Source organism: Bos grunniens, chromosome X (assembly GCF_055505025.1).
Source record: "Bos grunniens cultivar Pamir isolate PY7600 chromosome X, Bosgru_T2T1.0, whole genome shotgun sequence".
In the NCBI taxonomy this organism is placed as follows: domain Eukaryota; kingdom Metazoa; phylum Chordata; class Mammalia; order Artiodactyla; family Bovidae; genus Bos; species Bos grunniens.
This window is the reverse complement of record NC_141194.1, coordinates 123,698,147-123,722,112: the sequence shown is the minus strand read 5'-3', so window position 1 is coordinate 123,722,112 and position 23,966 is coordinate 123,698,147. Positions and strand designations below refer to the sequence as shown.

Here is a 23,966-nt window from a genome sequence, read left to right as displayed (position 1 = left end):
TGAGGGATTTGGAGGTTATTATAGAAAAACTCCTTGAAGCCCTTGGTGCAATGCCTTGGTGTAGTAAGAAAGGCAAACAGGATAATGGATTGTATCAACAGAGGGAGCGAACCCAAATCAAAAGACGTGATCTTGTTACTGTATGGCCTGATATTGTCCCTCTACAAAGAGCTGGCTGGTGCTAATCAAACACGCTGCACTGCCGGCCTAATCACCTTGTCCTCAGAAGCCTATTGTCCTGGGCAAAGCCCAGTTCACAGCCTGGAGGATGAGAGCCACTTTTCCAAGGAAGGAAATGGAACGAGAGGTGTAGGCTTTTCCCTTCATTCCCCCTTTTTTTTTTTTTTTGCCTTGAGATACAATGCAAAATTATGTAATAACAGTATCCTGGAGGCCAGACCCAAACCTGGAGGAAGGCACAGCAGTGGGGATTGCAGCTCTGCTTGGGAAGTAAGCACAGCTGGGAGGAACAAAGCATCAACTGGGGGCCCTCTGGGTTTTCCACACAACATTCATTTCTGGACTGCGGCTCTTTGCTATGCTAAGTGGGCTACCAAGTAATTGGGCCTACCCTTATGGAGGGGAGGAGACAGAAAGCTGGAAGGAGGACAGAGTGAGAAAACAGGAACTGTTAAGCTAGGGATTCTGGTGGGGGCGGGGGTGAGCAGGCAAGGACTTTGCTTTCAGAGAGCTCCTGGAGACAAAACTATGAAGTAAGGAGAGAGTTAATTTTAAGCTTTAATTTTAATATTAAACCAAAAGTCTTGACATTTTCCCTTTGAAAGTGGGACAAAATACTGACTAAATAGTAAAAGTCTAGAGTTAGAAGGAAGCCTTTGCACATTCTGGCAACTCACCTTCCGGGGCTTTGGTTTCCTCATCTGAAAAACTGAGAGGAGGGTTTTGACTTGAAATCTAAGTCCCCTTTTTCCATTTCTGACATTTTGCAAGATATCAAATGCACTCTTAGGTTCTGATTTTCATCTTTCTGTAAGAGTCCGTGGGTGGGGTGGATGGGGCTAACTGATCCAGCTATAGTAAGGCTCAGGTACAGGATTAGGTTAAACTGTTTCATTCTCTTATTCTGTGCACAGGAACCTTCTTTTGGTCAACAGACTTAGGAAGAATGAGTGACTGGCTAAAAAGTGCTTGCTTGTTTAGCCATCAGTTTTAAGGGTGGAATCACTGGGGGTTTAGGGCTGCTACATTTTACAGCTGTTTCAGAGGCTGCCCCCACTGTTCCTCTCTCCTTGCAAGGTTCAGAAATTCCTGCCTTTGGGTTCATATGGCTGAAGCCAATCAGATGCTTTCATCAGCTCACCATTGGATGTTGAGTGATATATTGCCACCAGTTAAAATTTGACCTACTCAATGACCCTCTTGCAAACATTAATTGTGCAGAACATCTTTCTCCTCCAACAAGAGTATCTTCTTGAAAAGGCCACTCATTTACCTAAGAGTTAGTCCAAACCATCCAACTTTGTTACAAAGCTTATCTTATGCTTCTTAGTGCAAGGATGCCTGGAGAAAAGAATCACATAGGTCTAAAATAAGGGTTGGGAAGAGACTGTTTTTCTCAGAGCCTTTGCAAACGATTACTAGAAAGGACCTTCTGAACTTCTATGAGATACTTATTTACCATAACAAAAACGCAGCCCTAATCATCAGAGAATAGAAAGATGTATAACTAAGGCTTTACTTTAGCTGTGAAGGATTTTGTATAAAACCTTTGATTTGCCATGGGAAAGGAACGGCAAATTTTAAAGTGTAGAGAAATATCAAAACAGAATAAGCAATGATGGTCCGTGTTTCAAACTGGTTGATGGCTAAAGATAGGTTCTTTTTATTTACGAAGAAAACAAACCACATTAAACAAGCATTTCTTATCACGGAACCAATTGTATGCAGTTTTATTCAGATTTTCTACTTAATCTTGTTGTGTGACTTTGGAGGTACTAGGAGGGCATCATCCTGAGGAGATGTGCAAATATCTACAAGAAGACTTTTTCTTTTTCACGAAAGTACAGAAGCTGCAAAACAAGGGGAAGAAGTGGGTATTGTCTTTGAAATTACCTAAATGAATCCAGCTAACTGCGGAGAACATTCTTTCTACTTTATTTGATCCACTTCACCCACCATTTTAGTAATACTACGCTTTTTAGGAAAATGGTGTTAAATTGATCTGGAAATCATGACATTGCCTGCTGCATCTGTGCTGTGTTGGTGTGCATATGCCAGTACAGCCAGCACAGGTGTTAAAAATTAGCTTTTCCTTCCTGGACGGAGAAGGTAGAAAAGCTTCTTTTTCAGGCTCATTTCTTCTTACACCTAGTTGGTGGGGAGAAAAGAGCAGTGAACTTGGAGTTAGATGGATTTTGGTTTGAATCCCAGCTGTACCACTTTGTAACTTCTTGACTGTGGTCAAGTCACTTAATCCTAGAACTTTGTCTATCAAATGAAACGGTCTTAATTGCCTCCTGCTTTCAGAATCTGCGAAGGAAAATGTTCACAAACTTGTCTTGGTAATTAAATCAGCAGTACTTCCTTCCCTGTTCCACCTTTGCTTTTCCAAGTTGGGAGAAGGCCTGGAAACAACCCTGTAGGGGAGGTTTTATTATCCTTATTTCATGAGGAAACTGAGGCCCAGGCAACTGGTTCTCTTAATGTCTCACAGCTGGCCAGTGACCAAGCAAAGATTGAACCTCAAGTTTTCTAACTCCTCATCTAGCCTTTCCACCATGCTTCTAAACAAATTGGGCTTTCGCTCAGCTAGCTTTCAGTGAGAAGTTAGCTTTGTTTTGAAACGCATTTGCTAAAGAGAATTCTTCAAATCCTCTCATAAAGGACATTTAGTGATTAATATAAAATCTCCAGCTAGGCAGCTTTTACATATTCATCCAAGTCAGAGAAATACAGAACCAAGGTTCCTATGGCAACCTTTAGCCTTCTCCTTTGAGGAAGTGCATTACTACAGGGCCCTTCCTCAACCAATCCCCTAACAAGGAAGCTTGACTATAAAGATCCTGGTAACCTGGGCCTCTCCTACTCTGAGAACAAGGCAAATACTTTTGCCCCTTCCATTCTCTCCTTGCCCTTCTCCAAGTTTCCTTTATGGACCATCCCCCTCCCCCACGATGCAGCCGCAAGCAGTTTTGAATTTTTGTAAACAATTTTCTTCTTTTTCAGGGGAAATTATTTCTTAGTTTTGTTTTTTTTTCTAATGTGGGAAAATAGACTAGGACTAAAGGGAGAGTTTCAGTCTCTTTGAAATTTCGGTGATGGTGAACAAGGTCATCATTCTGGGTACCAGGTTTATTTCTCCTTTGGTATGGAGGCTTGCAATTAAGGTGATAGCGTGGGCTGAAATCGTGGGTAAAAGATACCAGTTTCTTTCCTCAGAGGTGGATTTGGGTCTTGTCTGGCCTCAGGCATGGATGGAAGAACTGGGAGGGGGATGCTGTAGCTCTAGGAAGACTCAGTGATCTGCTAGCTAAAGTGGACCCTCAAAAGCAAACTTACCTCATGATAACTATAAGCCACTTTAGCCCTCAAATATTTTAAGTATGAATCCTATTTTTACTTGCCCTTCTCTCCTTCTCTTCCAATCTAACAACTTTGGAAAAAATAGTGACTCACATTTGTTGTTCATTGATCAGTTGCTCAGTTGTGTCTGACTCGTTGCGACCCCAGGGACTGCAGCACGCCAGGCTTCCCTGTCCATCACCATCTCCCAGAGCTTACTCAAACTCATGTCCATTGAGTCGGTGATGCCATCTAACCATCTCATCCTCTGTTGTCCCCTTCCTCCTACCTTCAGTCTTTCCCAGCATCAGGGTCTTTTCAAATAAGTCTGCTCTTCGCATCAGGTGGCCAAAGTATTGGAGCTTCAGCTTCAGCATCAGTCCTTGTAATGAATGTTGAGGATTGATCTCCTTTAGGATTCACTGGTTTAATCTCCTTGCAGTCCAAGAGACTCTCAAGAGTCTTCTCCAACACCACAGTTCAAAAGCATTAATAGTTTGGCATTCAGCCTTCTTTACATCCAACTCTGTACTGGAAAAACCATAGCTTTGACTATATGGACCTTTGTGACTCATATTAATTCCTTACAACTGGTATACTGGTCACTTGGATGTGAAATAAATCACCAGGACCACTACACCTCTGCAAGGAAGTCAGCAGTGACCAAGAGTCCTTTCTGCAAACTCTGGAGAACAGTTTTTGGTTAACACAAGCTTATGTTAGTAGTATGGAGAAATGGGGGTTTTCTTTGCTGTCCATCACCATTGACTCACTCTTCCAACAAAAAGTGAAATTTAAGGAATCACTTTTTTCCTGGTTGACGTACAATTATTTTTTTCAGATTTACATAGATATTCTTCAGTTCTGGAAAGGATTTTACTATACTTGCTATTTTCAAAGTGGTCTTTAGCAGTGGGAATTTAAAATTTTCTATTTAAAAAATGTGATAAAATACCTATAACTTAAAATTTACCACCTTAACCATTTTTAAGTAGCATTAAGTACATTAAAATTGCATGCAACCATCACCATCAGTCATGTCCAGAACTCTTTTCATCTTGCAAAACTGAATCTTAGTCCTCATTACAAAATGACTTCCATTTCCCCAGTGCCTGTTCAACCACTATTCAACTTTCTATCTGTGTAAATTTGTCAATTTTAGATATTTAATATAAATAGAATCATATAATATTTGTTTTGTGTCTGGCTTATTCCAGTCGGGGCTTCCCTGGTAGCTCAGATGATAAAGAATATGCCTGCAATGCAGGAGACCCCGGTTTGTAATGTATGCAAGGTTCATCCATGTGGTAGTATGTGTTAGAACTTTGGTCCTTTTTAAGGCTGAATAATATTCTATTGTTATCCAGATGTTATCTAGATGGCCAAGCTGGGTTTAGAAAAGGAAGAGATCAAATAGCCAATATTCGATGATTTATAGAGAAAGCAAGGGAATTTCAGAGAAACATAGAGAAAGCAAGGGAATTTTCAGAAAAAACATTTATCTCTGTTTCATCGACTATGCTAAAGTCTTTGACTGTGTGGATCACGACAAACCGTGGAAAGCTCTTAGAGAGACGGGAATACCAGACCATCTTACCTGCCTCCTGAGAAATCTGTGTGTGGGTCAAGAAGCAACGGTTCGAGTCCTGTGTGGAAGGATTCTCATCCGTTGGTAGAAAGTATTTTGTGGTGAGGACAGTATAAAAGGCACTGGTTCATTCAACCCTCTCTTTGAGAAAAGAAAAAGTTTAGTCCAGAGAGAAAAAGAGCACATAGTAGGGCATCCAGTAAGCTAAAGACAGAGCCTCCACAAGAACTGGGCCTCCTGACCTCAGCCTGCTGCTATTTTCACTCTACTTAGCATCACCAGTTTGGGACAATGATAGCATGCTTTCCTAATATGTATGTTGGGAACATACAAAAAAATCAGTCTATTCCTGAGAAAGTACTTTGATAGACAGCATGATTTGTATTAGGACTTGCACATTGAGATGGTTGTGAGTTTTTTCCCCTGGATCTATACCACTAAGCACACACATCATGATATTCTAGCTTTGGAATGCGTTATTTGATTAATGAGATAATAATTTCACAGCCCTTTGAGCTGCTCAGAACAAAGGCATTGGATAAATTTAAAGCATTATCCTTATGGCATTATCTAAGGATAGACATTTTGCTAAATATTTTCATTTCGGTATTAATCTTCAGATGTCTGCAAACATTCAGTTGCCTTTGCAGAATGATGCTTTTAAATAAACCTGGGAAAACACTTGGATATCATAGCATATACTTGACCCTACTGAGTATTTCAAGATAACTGAAAATAGTTGGAAATGATGGTATCATGGCAACAAAATGAAACTTTAAACATTTTGAAACATATCTTTCAAAGAAAACATTCTGTATTGGGTTTAATCTTTTTTCCATCTTGAATTGACATGACTTGCTTTTTATAATATTAATTTTTATTAGCTAGTCTCATCTAGGATCTGCACAATTGAGATCTGAATGGTCATTTGTCACTCATCAAACAGAAGGAAAACATTACGCATTCTTCATTACGACATAATACATTTCTGGATCATCCTCATTTTTAAGAAGAGTCTGATTTGTTTTAGGTCACTTCCACATCTTGAAATTCCATACTGTCATATAAGAGCCATCAAAGTGACAGGGAAAGCAAATGAATAAAAGGGAAAAGCAAATCTTTTTGCTCTACCTTGGAGATAGAGAAGTTCTCTTCCTCTGCGGTCACACACCAGTGTCCTGGAGATTGGAAGTAACTATAGAACAGAGGATACTCATACTTCAGGTTTGAAAGGCAGGAAGGAAATCAGCATTTACTTAGCTGCTATTAGGTGCCAGGTAGTGGGCTTGCGTGAGGGCTTGCTCAGTCAGGTCCGACTCTTTTGCAACCCCAGAGGAGCCCGCCAGGCTTCTCTGTCCATGGGACATCCCAGGCAAGAATACTGGAGTGGGTAGCCATTTCCTTCTCCAGGGGATCTTCCTGACTCAGAGATCAAACCCATGTGTCCTGCATTGGCAAGCGGATTCTTTGTCAGTGAACTACCTGGGAATCCCTGTACTGGGCTTGGTCCATTCGTAAATATTATTTCATTTTCAGCCTCATGGCAATGCTGTGAAGTTGGCAACATCCTTCTTTTTTACACTTGAGGAAACAGGGGCTCAGATTATGTAATTTGCTGCAGTAAATTGACTGAATCAGAATTTGAACACAGGTGTTTTTTTTTCTTCTTTTTTCTGTCCAACTGTAGTTCATTTGCACCAACTTCATTAATTCTGTTCATGGAGAGAAATGGACTCTTTGCAATTGTCAATATATCCTCATCATTGTGGTCACGTATACATATTTTAATCCCCGAACACAAATGTCCAGGCTTGGGGGTGGGGAGAGGACTTTCAACGGCAGGAAGGAGACAGACAATGGGAGATAAGAGAGAAGGGTAGAGCTTAATGTTTAAGACCCAGACTGAAAGCCCCGCCTTACCACTTTTAGCTCTGTGTACTTGGGGAAGAAACAACCTTGTTGAGGCTCAGTTTCCTCACTTGAAAAACAGGGCTAAATAGTACTCATCTCATAGGGTGGTTGTGAGCCTTGCTGATAGTGCCAGAAATATGTTCAAGCACAGAGCCTGGCATGCAGGAAACATTCTCTGTGGTTCCTTTTATTTCCAGAGGACTCTGTGTGTTCTGATATATCACTGATGTTTCCAGACAGAAGGAAAGATTACAGGTTAGGAAGGCAGCTGACAGGATTAGCCAATCCAAGTCAGAATACACAATATGAAGAGAGAGCATTTACACCCAGGGCTCCAAGCTCCTCTCCTGGGGATCACTGGAGTTTCCAGAGCTGGACTGCAGTGCCAGCTGCTCATTGACAATAATGAAAGCATTTCCCATGTGGAAAATTGTTGATATATTTTCTCAGTTATAATTTTTTCTCCCATAAATATTTATTCAACACTTGGTTCCTGCTACTCTTTATTCCTTCATCCAAAACATAGTTTCTGAGTGCCTTCATATACTTGGTACTATTCTTGGCACTAGGGAAACAGCAGTGAAACAAAAAGGCAGACAAAGATCCCTACCCTCATGGAGGTTATATTTTAGTGGAGGGTGGGGTGGGGAGAGATGAAAAACTAAATGGTATAATAGTGATGAGAACTAATGAGAAAGAAGCTGGGCAAGTGGGCAAAGGGCATAGAAAGTGTAGATGGGGTTGGAATATTTGGTGGGGAAGCCAAGGAAAGCCGTGAGAAGGTGACCTTTGACCTGAAGTAAGTAAAAGGGAGGATAATTCTAGGCAGAGAAAACAGTAAGACCAGAGGCTCTGAGGAGGGAGCAATGTTCTAGGAAGCCAAAAAGCCAGAGCAGCTGGCAGAATGAGAGAGATTGGTGGATGGGGTGGGAGGGAAGGTGGGAAGAGAAAGGAGAAGGTAAGACCTTGTAGAGATGATTTTTATAGATGAAAAAATGAGCAAGGAACTAGCAAATAAGTAGAAAACAGAAATAATATATTAATATTTCTTAAAAATGTTTCAGGTATTGATATTACTGTTGTTATTAATATTTTGATACAAAGATGTACACATATAATAAAGCTGAAAGTTTTTGCTGGCAAAGTGGTTATCACTGTTTTATGGTGTGCCTCAGAGGTCCCCATGACTTCCGACTCTTTTGCCATCTTGACAAGTTGGACACCCACAGCTAGTAAGTGGTGAAGTTAGAACTAGAATGTGGGCCTACTGACTTCTAGGCCTGGGTTGATATGTTCTTCCTTCATGCGTGAGGCATGTCCTGCAGAATCACTTAATACCAGAAATGGAAGTGGTTTTGGAGGTCATCTAATCCAACTCTCTCCTTGCAGAGATGGGAAAACTGAATCACAGAGAGCAAAAGTAACCCCACCAAAGGTTAGCCGTCGTGTTAGTGATATAGCTCAAATTAAATCTCAGATCTTTGCTCCTTATAGGCAGGCTCTACACCCAGCTGTTGTTTTAGAGGCAGGTATGGCTAGGAGAAAATTCCTACTCAGGCCTGTGGCCAAGGATAATCTAGGACCTAGGGGGTAGAGATGAGCTGATTTTAGGGTATGAGGTGACTAAAGATTCTGGGCTGATGGATTGTGGCAATTAAGGCAGGGCCTGGTGTTAAAGGGATCCTGTGTCTTTCAAGGGGTGGGAGTAGGGATAGACCTGGTAAGTTTATATTCTAGACGTCTTTGAGCATCTTAAGAAGACCACCCATGAAGTTCATATGTTTCCTTATTGATTTGTGTCTTAGGTGCTGTGCAGATGTGTCTGGAAGCTGTTTAGCTGAGAAAATACCATGCGGTGGCAAATGTTCTTGCTGTGTGGGCTGAGCTTGTTGCTTCTTGCTGCCACCAACCTATTGTTGAGTCTTTTCTTGTAGCAAGTTGGTCTAAAGTGGGCACGTGGCAGAAAGGGAGAGAACCTTCTAATAACCATCTAGGGCAGTCTAGCTGTAAAGCCAGTGTGTGCAACACAGACTCACTCAATATCAGAACTGGAAGTGGCCTTGGAGGTCATCTAATCCTACTTCCTTCTTGTATCAACAGGAACACTGAGTCACAGAGAGCAAAAATGACCTGCCAAAGGATAGACAGTAGATTGAACTTGTCCTGTGTACTGGAAAGTGTACTTATTGTCCAGCTTGCAGATGCTACCATGACATTTCAGATAAGCAGCAAGCTCCATTCATTATTATTATTAGAAACTTCCAATTGATTATATTAGTCTCAGGCTCAGGAACTTTCCTAAGCTTTGAGGGAGGTGGGCAGTGATTAGTTCCAGGGTCAACTTGCTTCGGCCCACAACTTGGAGGCTGAGCTGGCTTCTGGAGGGGTGCGAGTGGAACCAACAGTGGTCAGTCAGCGGCTGCTACTCCAGAAAACCTGTCTAATGTCTAGCAGTGTGGGGCTTAGCCTGGCTTGGTTCCTGGATGTCTTTCCACTTGTGAGTGGGCACTTGTTGGAGCTGACATCCACTCCTTTCTTTTCCTAGCCCTCTCTCTCACAGAAGCTTGAGAAGCAGATATCACATACCCTGAAAAGCCCACATCTGCAGTGGAGCCTACTAGTGAGGCAGCTGTGAGTCCTTAGACATGTGTTAGTGCTGATGGCTTGGGGCCAAGTGAAATCCCAGGCTCCAATCATGTGGCTACCCTCTGTAAAATTTGGCTGTCTGAAAGAATGCAACAGGAAAATCAGAAACGCCTGCACACGTTTTCCTGTTGCTGTTGGTACCAAGCTGGAGTTCAATCCTACTCAAGTCCTAGTGATGTTAGGGAGATCCTTTAATATCATTTGGAAACCCAGACACCTGGTTTTGCCATTTGTAAGCTCTCATGACTCATCGCTGTACACCACTCACCTCTGAAAGGAGAGTGGCTTTCCCAGCTGGAGGTTGCCTTTATGTGGATTGTTGGTTGGCTGCATTTCCAGAAAGGAGTAAAAGGTTCATGGCTTAGGTGTTATCTTGGACATCAGGACAAAAAAAAGACAAAGTAACATGACATTGCTCTGTGAAAACTGGAGTGTAGTTATCTTGCTTCTGGGAAAATGTCATATCTTGGTCCTCCATGGATAAAGTGAAGAGTCAGGGGTGTAGGAAATATGTCTGAGGCACTCTGCAAACCCGTGTTGCATAGGCTGAAAACTCGCTATGAATACATGCATTCCGTTCTACTGCAGCTCCTTCATGAAAAGGAACAGCACCAAAAACCGTGGGGGTTAGAAACGGGGAGGTGCTTGGAACTGACACTATTGCATTATTTCCAGAGAACTGCAATGTGTTCTGCTTGAACAAAAGGAAGTTGGGTTGTGATAATATAATTCTGGATTCCATGGAATGTTGTGGCTCAGAGAGGCAAGAGATAAAAGACAGAGAAACAATATAGTGGTAAGTTTCAGGGGTTTTATTTTATATTAAAACATCATTTTGTCACAGATATAGACTGAATGTGAGTAAAAGAGGAGTATTATATTTCTGTGCATCGAAATGGAAACATGCTTACTAAGCTGTGCTTTGTATTATCTGAAAAATACTAAGTGCTCCTCATCATAGCATTTGTCCTAAAAGGCTTACAAAGTTTTTCCAGAAAAGGTGCGCTGACAATCAACAGCTGGTTACCCAGAGGGAATTAAATAGCCTTCTTGATGAAACTACCTGAGAAGCCTCTTTACTTGCAGAACATGTGTCCATACCCCATCTCTCTGTGTCCAAGCATCTTTCTTCAATTATGGACTAGGGTGTGTTGAGTTAGAGAGCCAGAGATCCATAGGCCAGACATAATTTATGCAGATTTCCCCAAGTTTATATAGTAGTTTGTTATTCGACACAAAGGCAGCCACCATAGCAACCTCCTCATCACAAATGCTTATGGTACCTCTGAGAGACGCATCGTCGTCTCACAAAGATGTTGAAGTGTGTGAATCTTCCACAGTCTCATGGTTCATCTTTGCCCTGGGTGAACGGGAGAGCTGCGTGCCTAAAGGGCTCCTTTCTGGTGTGATCTAAACGTCCCATTTAAGCACCATGCGTGTTAAGTAACCTGGCTAGCAGGCGGATTTGCTCCTCTCTCGCAGTTTGTTTTTCATGTTCATTTCCTTAATGATTTGAAAAATTGTTTTCAGAGGTTCCTCCGACAGGGCCCAGTGGCACTGTGCTTGGCCTGGCTTCTTTCGCTGCCAAAATGCAGACCCTCTGCAGTGTGACAGAACAAGGCTTTTGAGCTGCTAACTGGTGAGGGATACGGTAATGAGCTCCAGCTGTGGAGTGCAGGCTCCAAGGAATTGGAGGGGAGCCCAAACGGAGAGGCTCTGGTTGATTCTGGGAAGCCTGTCTTTTGGTGCCCTTATCTTCCCACTTTGGGGATCCAGAAATAGGGCCAAACTCCAGCTGGTGCCTCTGCTTCTGAAAATCCACTGGGACCTGCAAATCGTGTGCTGGACATGGCAGACTTGCAGCCGCAGGTCTTGGCTTTCACCTGTTTAAAGCCCATAGAGGAGTGCAGGTAACTCAGATTTCTGAAAAACAAATGACAATCCCTTATGTGTGGGGTCTTGCAGATTTGTAGGGTCTGCAGATGCTCCCACCATAGCCGGATTTCAAACTACCAACAGCTTAGCAACTGGTTCCCCAAACTGCTGGAAATTTAACAAATGGCTCCGGCACACTGTTGCTCCGGGTTATCTCATTTGCTATCCACATGATCCACATGATCTCATGGATAGGTTGGTGTCCTCAACCCCGTTTAACAGAAAAGGAAACAAGCTTAGAGGATTTAATGCAGAGATTCTCAAACTTTACTGTGCATATGAATCACCTGGGGATCTTGTTAAAGGGGGAACCTGTGATTCTGCATTTTTAACAAGCTCCCAAGTGACAAGTTTCCACAGTTAATTAAAGGTGTAGTCAACTTTCTGGAAAAGAAGGGGAGGAGGCTAAAAGATGGTCTGTCCCAACTGACAAGTCACACTGTGCCCCCTCTTCCAAGCAATACCCATTGATTCCTCAATTAATTCCCCTCCTGGAATGTTCAGGGGTTCTACTAGGCCCTCCCAGGAGCCACTGCAGGACACACCATAGTCTACCGTTTTAGGCAGAAGGGGAGCTGGTTTCCTCTCCAGGGCTCACAGGTTAGTAACAAGGCAGAACTGATTGATGGAGGGCTGCAGGAAGGCCTTTTGCAATACCCAGTCCTAATCATATAAAGCAACCCCGCTCACTCCTTGAGTTGGGCCACAGTATGTGACTTTAGGACACTGCACTCCTAGGAGTCTTCAAACCTCACATTTCTACTCCTCAGCATATTGTGGAAGAGCCAAAAGTGAATGCCATTTTCTACTCACCTGACAGTTATAAACTTAGGGGCCCAAACCAGCAAACCAGAAAACAGTTACAAATGAGCTAATATAGGTCCTGCTTTCACTCAAATTTATCACCTAATAATGAAGATTTAGATAGACCCTGATGATTGAGTGGAGAAACTCAAGCAAGGGAGGCCCTGTGCCTATGATGATGCTGGATTCCGAGGAAGATGACAGTGCTCCTGACTTCAAAGTCTGAAATCCAGTCAGGCAATGCACATTTATGGAACAGTTAGGGTACGACCCATTATATAGTGCATGCTAAGTCGCTTCAGTCGTTTCTCACTCTGTATGACCCCATGGACTGTAGCTCACTGGGCTCCTCTGTCCGTGGAATTTTCCAGGCAAGAATACTGGAGTGGGGTGCCACGCCCTCCTCTAGGGATCTTCCCGACCCAGGAATCAAACCCGCTTCTCTTATGTCTCCTGCATTGGCAGGCGGGTTCTTTACCACTAGCACCACCTGGGAAGGCCTATTACATAGTACCAAGCCCAATTGTGCCATAAGATTTAGATCATGTTTGTTGTACAGAATGCTGAAATGTGTATAGGCAGGGCTACCGTGTAGACTGCCAGAACACAATTTCCAAAGGAATGTTCTCCATCCCTGTTTTAAGACTTTTCATTCAATCGGGCAATCAAAAGATTCAAACGTATCCAAGCTATTTTTTAGTTAATGGAATGCACGAGCAAAGGATTCTTTTCTTTTCCTTTGGAGATTGTCTCACAATCAAAACCATCTTTCTAGTAAAATGATTTTATCCTGATACTGAGCTCCAATTCTTTTTTTATTTTATTCTCCTGAGTCTGGATAAAGCAAGTGATTCATGATGATCCATTTATTCGCTGCCAAAATGTATGTTTACTGTTACAGAGACATACCCTTAGCTGTGTCTCTCTCCTTTTCTTTATCACCTTACCAATTCTATTCTGTGTCTGGTAGAGGAATACCTTTGTGTTTATAGGGCAAGATAGTGCCAGGCGCATATCTTGCCCTTCCTACCTGTGGAAATTCCCCTCATCTTCTCAGGCCCAATTTGAAATGCCGTGTTCTCTCGGAACCCTTCCCCAATCCCCACAGTGACTTGGAAATTATTATATTTTCCTCTAGCCTGCAACCCTTGTGACCCTCTTCTCAATGGTAGGTTATATTTCACTCTGCTTTTCATTAGAGGTAATCATCTCAATATCTTTCTCCCTTTCCTACCTCCAACCCAGCTAGGATGTCAGATTTTTAGGCTGTTAGGTCCATAATAATTATAATTATTGGTTATTTAACACTTACTAAGTAACAGGCATTTTACAAGAGAGTATTTTAAAACTTCAAAATAACTCTCTTATCAGAGGCATTGTTATCCCATATCACTGCGGCTCGGTGAGGTCAGGCAACTGGTCTGGGGTCTGCCAGCAGTACTTTTAACCTGACTCAAAGCCCACATTCCTTCCATTCTACTCTCCAGCCATATGCTGTCTTTGAGGGCAGAGACTGAGGCTTCCAGCCAGAGTAAGTGTTCAGTGAGTTGTCGAATGGATATGGACATGAAGGAGTATGTGTTACTTGGCTCATGGTAGCAGTAATGCTAGAAAAAGGGCCTGGCTCCAGGCTGGTGGACCTCCTCTTGTGGCCTCCCTGGTGCGTCACTCAGGTGTCCTTTCCCTCAGTCCCTGTGTCCTGTGCTATATCCCCAGTTCTCTGTTCCTTTCCCATCAGTCATCTAGATAAGTTTGTAAATGAGCACACTCTGATGCTATTCTGTTAATGGATACTAGTAAGGTATCTAAAATAAATAAGAAAATTCAATGCATAGTGCCAATCACATAGGAGGTCCTTATACATGCCATTGAATAAATGTGCTAGAGATAAAACAGACTGTTTGTGGCAATAAATGAAGGGGACACAGACATAGTTATTGTTGTTGTTTAGCTACTAAGTTGTGTCCGACTCTTTGCGACCCCATGGACTGTAGCCCTCCAGGCTCTTCTGTCCATGGGATTTTCCAGCAAGAATACTGAAGTGAGTTGCCATTTCCTTCTCCAGGGGATCTTCCCGTCTCAGGGATCGAACCCAAGTCTCCTGCATTGGCAGCCGGATTCTTTACCTCTGAGCCATCAGGGAAGCCCACAGACATAGTTAGGTTAGAGCTATTTTCTAGCAAACACATCTAGGTATCAAGGTCTGTGCTAACTTAGAGATACCAAGATAACTAAGACAGACATGCTCTCTGCCCTCTTGGGGCTTACTCTCTAGTAGGTGATGTATTTTCATCTTACACTAGGGTCTACTTGAATCAATATTCTAATCTAAAAGAGTAGGGTAGAAAAAAGTATTCTAGCGCAGGGGTAGGGATTCTTGCCATTGTAATTCATTATGAAGAAGATTCTAGGTTTGAAGTGTCCACAGGGGCTTCCCCTTCCTTTTCCTTTTACTTCAATTATTCTGAACTGGAGAAAGAAGTGGAGACATACCTCCTTAGAGGGTTGTAGCATCTTTTTCAGTGAGTGCTTTTATCATTAAACAATTGTATAACCACCAAATAAAAATATTCTCACCATAAAAAGTATCTGATAATACCAATGCTACCTTCAGATTTTAGCTCAAACCCATTTTCCAGAAGTAATCACAATTAAGTTTTCTTCTGTCTCTATCCAAACATTTTTCTCTGCATTTCACAATCATATGTACATACATACACGCATAGTGATTATCTTTTTACTATAAAAGCAACTGTTTTCTATATATTCTTAAGTAATAACTTTTGATTTAATAGTATATCTTTGCTATCTTTCCATATTGCTACGTATAGATCTGCATTCTTCTTCCTTAAAAAAAATGAACTTGTTCCATTTAAACTGCTGTATAGTATTCTATTGTGTGGATGGATGTACCACAGTTTATTTAACCATTTCTATACTGATGAGTCGGAGAAGGCAGTGGCACCCCACTCTAGCACTCTTGCCTGGAGAGTCCCATGGACGGAGGAGCCTGGCAGGCTGCAGTCCATGGGGTCGCTGAGGGTCGGACACGACTGAGCGACTTCACTTTTCCTTTTCACTTTCTTGCATTGAAGAAGGAAATGGCAACCCACTCCAGTGTTCTTGCCTTGAGAATCCTAGGGATAGGGGAGCCTGGTGGGCTGCCGTCTGTGGGGTCTCACAGAGTCAGACATGACTGAAGTGACTTAGTGGCAGCATACTGATGGGTATTTATTTAGATTGTTTCCAATTTCTTTGCTCTTATTAACAGTGTCACAACGAATGCCCTGGGCAATGTGTCTTCTGCACATGTGTATCAGTATTTCCTTAGGGTAACTCTGTGGAAGTAGAATTATTGGGTCATGGGGTATGTGTGCCTAAAATATTGTCATATTTGCCTCCAAAGTGGCTGAATCAATTTATATTATCACCAATAGTGTATGCATGCCCTTTTCCTATATCCTTGTCCAATGGATATTATAATTTTTTAATTGTTCCCAATTTGATGATAAATTATATATAAAAATTAGTTTCTCATTCTATTCACATGTGTTCTGGGGACTTCTCTGGTGGTCCAGTGGTTAAGACTCTGAGCTTCCACTGCAGGGGGCACAGGTTTGATCCCTGTTGGGGAGCTAGGATCCCACATGCTGTGCACTGTGGCAAAAAAAATAAATAAATAAAAAAAGGTTCTGGTTGCTTATTTTTTTGTTATTGTTCCCTACTGGAACTCTATATACTCCACATATCAATTATGTGTTATGTTGCAATTACTTTTGATGGTCTGTCACTTTTTAACTTTGCTTACTATCTTTTTTTTAAATTTTATTTTATTTTTAAACTTTACATAATTGTATTAGTTTTGCCAAATGCTTACTATCTTTTATGTATAAAACTTTTAACATTTTATGTAATCAGCTTTGCTTATTTTGTGTTTTATGACAGGTATTTTTGCCTTACTTTGCCTTATCCACCTCAAGAATATAAAGACATCCTCCTATATCTTCATGTAATATTTATATTTTTAATATTTATATTTGGTTCTTTAAAACATCTGGAATTTATTTTTGCATATGGTATGAAACAGGGATCTAGCTATTTTATTTTCTGAAATGAATAGTCAATTGTCCTTCTACCATTTCCTGAAAAGCCCACCTCTACCCACTGATTTTAAGTACTACTTTAGTTACGTGTTAATATTTTCATATATACCCAGGTCTGTTTTTTCACTTCATTCTGTTTCATGGAGAGGACTTTATCAAACTATCCATTGCCAAACCATTGAATGGAGTTTTCTCATGAATACTGTTGATCCTTTACTATTTATTCTTTCAAAGAAAATTCTTACTTCTAGTCAGAAAAAAACTTTTTAACTGGGTGCTATATTAATAAAAATATTTTGTTTGAGAAAACTATATCCATAAACAATGACCCAAGTTACTTTAGCCAATAAGAAATTAATCATTGTAACAAAAAACAGTGAAAAAGATAAGATTACATATTGGTTCATGTAGCCACATTCTGATTTTCCCCATTAATATGAAAGGATATGCTGAGCACATTTTTACAGTAGAAGATGCTGAGCTTTATACTTGATAGATTGACCTGAAGGACCCACGACTGTACTGTTGTTCACATCTTGAAAGCAAATGTCACCCCAGATATTAATTTTGATAGAGGTCCTTTTAGAGATAGTTAAGAAAAAAAATCTGAAGAATGCCACATAATACAAATAGGGGAAAATAATATTTTGAGCACCATTTTTTGTAAACATGGAAAAAATGTAGAAATATTTTATAGTGATGATGGAATTTGATTCTCCAAAATGATGATCCATCTACTAGGCAGAAAAGTTCCATTTTGCATCTCACATGTTTGTGGCTTTCCTACAGGAATATGTTAGTTTTGCTTTTGCTTTATGTGGTTGTTCCTTATGGAAGATGATGAACCTTATCGTGGGAAAAATAACGATGGTGTTGTAGCTTTCAGTCGTGGCCTTTTGGTTTTTGATGCACAGTTTGTGACTTAGTGTCATCTTTTAAATACAGGAGCATATAGAGGCAGAGAGTCATGGATCTCCTTCCGGTTCTGCCAGTTACTTGCTGTGTGACCTTGGGTAAGTCATGTCACTTTTTGAATGTCAGTTTTCTTATCTGTTCAATAGTGGATCAAACCACTAGTCTGCCTATTTCACCTCAGTGTATCAAATTATTATGAGAATCAAATGAGGAAACAAACAGAAAAAAGCTTTAGTCAGTGTAAAGATGAAATTTAAAAAAGAGATTATTATTAAAGGGTGCCTGAAGAATATACTCTGACCATCTTCAAACCCTACAAAGCATCAGCAAAGGGGCCAAATGAAGACAGGGGGAAACAGCCATGAGAGAAAAATGGGAAGAATAGTAGAGGAAGAGGGTCTGTAGCAGAAAACACAAACTCTGAGGAGTGTTTTAACCTCTCATCCCTCCCCCACTGGTTACAAACCTAATAGTAGGGAGCCTCTAAGAGGTGCGTAATATTATTTTAGTGTAGTAGTTAAGAGCTTTTTAAAAATGGGTGTGATTCTAGCCTACTGGGAGTATCAAGGTATTAAGGGGTGGGGAGAGGGAAGCAAAACTCGTTGAGTGTCCACCACAGCCCAAGGTCAGATGCCACATGCTTTATATACTTGATTTCCTCTAGTCCTGTAAAGAAACTTGCAAGTCTGGATCTTAACCCCATTTTACAGATGAGGAAATTGATTTGTGAATGTTCTGTGCCCCCTACTGGCTAGCACAAAGAACTGACCTGTCTCTTCCCCACCAACTCCTTTCTTCCACCTAGGGAGCCTGAATCTCTACATTTGTCTATGTATTGTCTGATCTTTAAGTGCTTAATTACACCTCATGTCATCTCCCCTTCATACACATACATATCTCTATGCTTCTTTACAGACCCTTTTCATCACCTCTTTCTTCTAAATGTTGTCCAATCACCTCAAGAAAAATTGTTCTCAATTTCTTTGAGCCTTGGTTTGTTCATCTATAAAATGGGACAACTGACAGACTAGCTTTGACATTTAAGTTTGATTATTAATGTGCGAATATGTTCTCTATAAAGCTATAATCTCTAAATCTAAATGTAAGATAGATACCTGTCTCTAGAGAATGTTCATTATTGGAGAAAGATATTTAGTGGTCTGCCACAGGGTTTTGTTCTTGACTATAGTCTATTCAAATATATATCAATAATTGGAAATTGTCATAAAAGCATGCCTAGTAAATTTATATATGTAACAAATCTATAGAAAATTGGAAAAGAATTATAGAAAGGAAATTACAGAAGTTAGAATTGTAGAAAAGAATTAGAGAAAATTTGACAGATTGGAAAAATTGGTTGAAATTAGCGAGATTATATTTTATCAAAGTAAGTGCAAACTTTTCACTTAAGTTCAGAGGATTGTAAAGTACATATTGGGGGAGGACTGAACCCGTTAGCATTAATAGGAAAACTCTGTTGTGCTTGTGTTAGTACTGTAGTGCAGCTGTTAAAAAACCCAAGAAACCTGTGAAGTGAAGTGAAATCGCTCAGTCGTGTCTAACTCTTTGAGACCCCATGGACAGTAGCCCACCAGGCTCCTCCGTCCATGGGATTTTCTAGGCAAGAGTACTGGAGTGGGGTGCCATTGTAGGCCACATAAATAGGGTGGTGGTGGTTACAGTAACTCTTCAGAGACAGGCTGAATAAGTGTGTTATGCTAGTAATGGGCATTACAGTTTAAAAGACATTCATATTATAGAAACTTTCAAACCTATACAAAAGTAGAGAGAATAATACCATGAATGTCCACATACTGCTCTCTCAAATTCAGCAGTTATTAACATTTTGCTACTGCTTTATCCACCCTCCTTTAGCTGTCTTGCTGGAGTATTTTAAAGCAAATCCCAGAACCTCTTGTCATCTCAAACCTGAATACATCAATATGCCCCTCTAAGAAAACATGGGCATTTTCTTATATAACCATAAGGCATTACTACATCTACGGAATTAATAATAATTCCTTATCGTCATCTACTATCCGGTCTGTATTTAAATTTCACAGGTTGCCTTGGAGACATATGGTTTGTTCAACATAGCATCTAATCAAGGTTCATGACATTTATCAGTAATGTATCTCAAATCTCTTTTAAACTAAAGCAGTCTCCCTTTCACTACTTCCTCTCATTGTCTTCTTTTAAAAACAATCAGTTGTCTCATCTTATATTATAGTTTTCTGATTGCTTTTTTTGTGGTGCCATTTACCTTGTTCCTCTTTCCCTCAGATTTCCTATTCTTTTGGCACTAGCTCTACAGGTGTGATTAATGCAGGATATAAACATTTTTGACAAGGCTATCTCACGGGCCCTGCAGTGTTCTTCCTATTACATCCCTTCAGGAGTTACACAGTGTCTGGTTTATCCTACTCTTAAGTGATGCTAAAATTAATCTGTGCACTCAGGTGGCAGCAGTTGACATTGCATTCTCCAAAGGGTTATAAACAAATTGGAGTTTGATCCAATGAGGCAGACTGATGGTGACAAGATGGAAACTTTGTGGTGTCAGAACTACTTGAAGAAACTGGAACTTAATAATTGTTATTAGTTTTCTATTGCTACCATGATAAATTGCCATAAATTAAGCAGCTTAAAACAACAGCCATCTATTATCTCAGAGTTCTGTAGGTCAGAAGTCCGGGGAGACTTGACTGGGGTCTTAGATCAAGGTCTCCCAAGACCAAAATTAAGGTGTTAGCAGGGCTGTGTTCCTTTCTAGAGGCTCCAGGGAGGAATCGGCTTCCAAGTTCCTTCAGGTGCTACCTAAATTCAGTTCCTTCTGGTTGTAGGGCCCAGTTTCTTTGCTGGCTGCCAAGTGGGACCAATCTTTGATAACTCAGTGTTGCCCTATTCCTTTCCATGCTTTCCATGTGGCCGCCCTTCAGCAAGAGCAGGTTGAGTTCCTCTCAGATTTTGATTCTTTCTGACTTCTCCTGCTGCTGCATCTCTCTTGCTTTCAGTTGGAGAAAGCTCTCTGCTTTTTTGAGGGCTCATGTGATTAGATTGGCCCCACCTGGTTAATCCAGGTTAATTTCCCTAATTTAAAGGTCCTTAACCTTACTTTTATCTGCAAAATCCCTTTTGCTGTATAATGTAACATTCACATTCCCAGGGATTAGAGGGTTGGTATCTTTAGTAGATCATGGCATCTGGTCCCATCACTTCATGGCAAATAGAAGGGGAAAAAGTAGAAGTCGTGACAGACTTTATTTTCTTGGGCTTCAAAATCGCTACAGATGGTCACTGCAGCCGTGAAATTAAAAGACACTTACTCCTTGGAAGAAAAGCTATGACAAACCTAGACAGCATATTATAAAGCAGAAACATCACTTTGCTGACAAAGTTCTGTATAGTCAAAGCTATGGTTTTTCCAGTAGTCATGTATGGATGTGAGAGTTGGACCATAAAGAAGGTTGAATGCTGAAGAATTGGTGCCTTCGAACTATGGTGCTGGAGAAGGCTCTTGAGAGTCCCTTGGACTGCAAGGAGATCAAACCAGTTGATTCTAAAGAAAATCAACCCTGAGTATTCATTGGAAGGACTGATGCTGAAGCTCCAATACTTTTGGCCACCTGATGCAAAGAGGCAACTCGTTGGAAAAGACCTTGATGTTGGGAAAGATCGAAGGCAAAAGGAGAAAGGGGTGGCAGAGGATGAGATGGTTAGATAATATCACTGGCTCAGTGGACATTAATTTGAGCAAACTGGGGGATAGTGAAGGACAGGGAAGCCTGGTGTGCTGTCATATATGGGGTTGCAAAGAGTCAGACATGACTTAGTGGTTGAACAACAACAAATTCTTGAATTAATCAAGAGGGAGAATATTCAGGGTGAGCTTGATCCAATCAAAGAATATCCAGGTCTTCTCACTGTGGACTGTACTTGTCATCAGTGATTTGTTTTTGAAACATCAAGTACTTAACATACAGTATAATCAAATGATTCCCAAACACCCCCAACACCAAACTTCATTGTCCTGAGTTTGTTCTGAACTCTGATTTCTAATAATTTTGGCCTGCTGTACACTGTTTACAAAAACAAATGTACTCTGAAACTCTAAAAAAAAATATCCAGGCCTTCCCTGAAGAGAGAGTTTTGGAACCAGAGAATTGCTGTCCTCCTGGCTTTGAGGAAGTAAACTGTTGTGTTGTAAAGGTCATATGGCAGGGAATAGCAGGCAGCCTCTAGGAGTAGATGGCCTCAGTTCTACAACCATGAGGGATGGAATTTTCCAGTAACCAGTGTGCTTGGAAAAGAACCCCAAGCTTCAAATGAGACCACAGCATCAGCCTATGCCTTGCGATAGCCTAGTGAGACCTTAAGCACAGAACCCAGCTAAACCATGCCTAGACCCCTGACCTATGAAATCTGTGAGATAGTACATGAGTATTTTTTTAAGCCACTAAGTTTGCAGCAGTAGAAAATGAATATGGTAACTGCATTCTCTCTCACTCTTTTCCAGATTATGTGTCTACCATGGTAAGGAGCATTCTGTACGTGCAAATAGGCAGAACAGCACAGTTCACAGCATTATTCAGACTTCTGCTGGGGCAATGGTATTCACTTTATGGAGTAGTTCTGTAGCTATAAAATGAATGAAATGTCAAAAATCAGTGGCCTCACTGAAGTGGTATCTGGAGGAAATTAGTAATGCCTGGCCTACAACTTCTTTGCTTTAAATCAGGGACTTAGAATGTCTCAGGACTATGCTATCCTATACTCCATTTTGGGCTTCCCTGATAGCTTAGTTGGTAAACAGTCCACCTACAATGCAGGAGATCCCGGTTTGATTCCTAGGTCTGGAAGATCCCCTGGAGAAGATCTAGGCTACCCATTCCAGTATTCTTGGGCTTCGCTTGTGGCTCAGCTGGTAAAGAATACACCTGCAATGTCGGAGATCTGGGTTTGATCCCTGGGTTGGGAAGATCCCCTGGAGAAGGGAAAGGCTACCTACTCCAGTATTCTGGCCTGGAAAATTCCATGCTGTATAGTCCATGGGGTCACAAAGAGTCGAACATAACTGAGTGACTTTCACTTTCACTCTACTTCATTTTATGCACCAGCTCCCTGTTTGTTTAAAAAACCAATTTACAAACATGATTCCAACTTTCAAGTATTCATTACTGTTTGACATTGTGGCTGTCCCCTTACATAGTCACCATTTTCCCCATTAATCTTGGTCTCATCTCTACCTCCTTTCTGGTTGTCCTAGAGATGAGCATTTTCCTTTCATGTGTGTATCTGTGAAAGTAAGTGAACGTGAAAGTGTTAGTTGCTTAGTCGTGTCTGACCCTTTGTGACCCCATAGACTGTAGCCTGCCAGGTTCCTCTGTCCATGGGATTCTCCAGGCAAGAACACTCGAGTGGGTTGCCATGCCCTTTATCTGTTATTTAAAATTTAATCTTGTGCCTGGGCCATCTTATCACTTCCTCTCTTGGAGTAGTAATACTTATCTTTCTGCCAAGGAAATGTGGAGGAAATATTTGTATATAATGTACTCTAATAAAATGTTTTAGGTTATCAGGCTTAGTTTTGCAGTTATTCACTCTGAGGAAAATTAGTGAACTTCCATTTTCTCAAATCTCAATCTTCCTCAATTTTTCCCTGGACTGTGGTTTTTGTGATTGCCATCTCATATATGTAGAAAAGAATGCTGTGAGGTGTGGAATCAGGTGGTTTGGACAAGTCCATCTGCCCAAACCAGTCTCCTTGCTAAAGAAAAGCCATAGTAGTAAACTCTGGGTGTGTTTGCAAGATTGTCTTTTGATTTGTGCTCCAAAGACAGAAGATAATCCTATTCTGATGTGATAAGGCTTTAAGTAGTATGCTACCATAGAAAAGTTGTACTGTTTTTATATGTTTCCAGTTCATGTAATTCTTTTAAAGACATTTTTATTTTAAAAACTTAAGGGACATGGGGAACTATATTCAATGTCCTGTGATAAACCATGATGGAAAAAATATGAAAAAGAATGCAAATATATGTATAACTGAATCACTTTGCTGGATAGCAGAAATTAACACAACATTGTAAATCAACTGTACTTCAATAAAATAAATTTGAAAAACACTTAGGGGAAAACTCAAGTGCAGCAAGATCAATGGTTGCTCAAGGGCAACCTTTTTTTTTTGTTTTAAAGCTTCAAGACTAGTAACAAAATGTGTCAGAATACAGTCACTGGGTTGCTAAGGAGTACAGAACAAAATAAGACATCTATGCATTGAAAGGGAGATTGTCATCCAGAAAGACAATGAGATTCATCCCATTAATGGAAATATGTAATTAACAAGCTGCTGGATGTCAGTCTGTAGTGAGAACCATGGCTTGGGCTCTTGCCTCCTATAGAGTGGCAGTCTTGTCACTGCCTTCTGGCCCCCAGTGGGGGTGGTACAGATACAAGTACAAAGAGGAAATCAGCCTCCTACCCTTGTAGAGTATTGCTGTTAATTCTGCTACTGCCTAGTCTGCATATAAGATGAGTAATTT

General features: G+C 40.9%; 2 long non-coding RNA genes across 5 annotated transcripts in view; one reads left to right on the top strand and one right to left on the bottom strand.

Annotated features, from left to right (window-relative positions):
* Window positions 1-23,966, top strand: part of LOC147341289 (uncharacterized) — a 167,189-nt gene that overhangs the window by 1,506 nt on the left and 141,717 nt on the right. For 2 of the 4 annotated variants that reach the window (XR_015159403.1, XR_015159404.1), the window contains exon 2: window positions 17,455-17,522. This is a non-coding gene — a long non-coding RNA (uncharacterized LOC147341289). Of the gene's footprint in view, window positions 1-9,964; window positions 11,578-17,454; window positions 17,523-23,966 lie in introns of those variants that run through there. The other 2 variants (XR_015159406.1, XR_015159405.1) reach the window with 2 other exon arrangements.
* Window positions 10,469-12,940, bottom strand: LOC147341290 (uncharacterized). Its single transcript, XR_015159402.1, has 2 exons — window positions 12,416-12,940; window positions 10,469-11,590 (listed from the first exon to the last, which is right to left on the bottom strand). It is a non-coding gene; the product is annotated as an uncharacterized LOC147341290 (long non-coding RNA).